This window comes from Elephantulus edwardii, unplaced genomic scaffold (genome assembly GCF_000299155.1).
Source record: "Elephantulus edwardii isolate Elephantulus edwardi_28Jun2011 unplaced genomic scaffold, EleEdw1.0 scaffold00147, whole genome shotgun sequence".
Classification (NCBI taxonomy): domain Eukaryota; kingdom Metazoa; phylum Chordata; class Mammalia; order Macroscelidea; family Macroscelididae; genus Elephantulus; species Elephantulus edwardii.
In genome coordinates, this window is record NW_006399897.1 from 4,091,453 (window position 1) to 4,092,525 (window position 1,073).

A 1,073-nucleotide genomic window follows, 5' to 3' on the forward strand; every position below is an offset into this window, starting at 1 on the left:
TAACTTTCCACCCACACGAGAGCTAATAGAGCTCTGAATGATCTCTTCCTATACTTTGTATTACTAACTGGTCCATTTTCTTTTGATAGACACTAGAATCCTAAATGGATTATGGGACAGAGTGTTGTGCTTTCCGACTTTTTCAGGATTCTTGACAATAGCCTTATTTGTCTCCATGTAATAATCTTTATGTGACTCTGGCAGCTTAGTGGTAAGAAATTGTGCTGCCAATGCAAAGGAGCATGGTTCGAACCTACCAGCTGCTCTACAGGAGAAGGATGGAAAATCTTCTGTGTGATTTACTGCCTCTAAGAACCTGCTGTAGAGTTAGCTCTGGATCAGCTCCAACTCGATGGCACACAGCAACAATAACAACTTTGACTTATCTATTTCAATTCTTTTTAAAAAAAATCTATTTCAATACTTAAATAAGAATATTAAGAAATCGTAGAACAGAATTTCCAAGAGTCAAAATTGCAGAAAGGCAACAACTGCACAGACTGTTAGAATCTCCACATCAAGTCAGATCAAGTGAGAAGGATGTCATCATTTTTTACTCCATTTTTCTAGTTCCATTAAACACACTCTGCTATTAGTCTCCCTAATTATACCTTCACCTTATATTCGAGATTCCATAGCCAGCTTCCTACAAGTTCGTTCTGACCCCTTGCCTACTTCCTCATATTCCCCACAGCTAAGGTTCTGCCTTGCTATTGTATTTCTTCTTGGCAAATAAGCTTACCTTATTCCAGGAATGTCAAATAAGAACTCTGAATCACAGTAAAGTGAAGTTCATATGGTAATGTTGTTGCTGTTAGGACAGCTGTTGTTCGTTGTATCTGGTGAGTTCTGACTCACCTTTCACACAACAGAATGGAGAGTTCCTGGGCCCTGCACCATCTTGGTGATATGATTATGCTTAGGCTGGTACTACAGCTATTGTGTCAGTCTGTGTCATGAAAAGTATTCCTCAGTTTTACTGGCTGCCTTCTTTATTAAAACAGATGCCATAGGAGTCAATCAATTATAAAATGCTGTAACTACACATGCAATGATGCAATATGTACAAGACA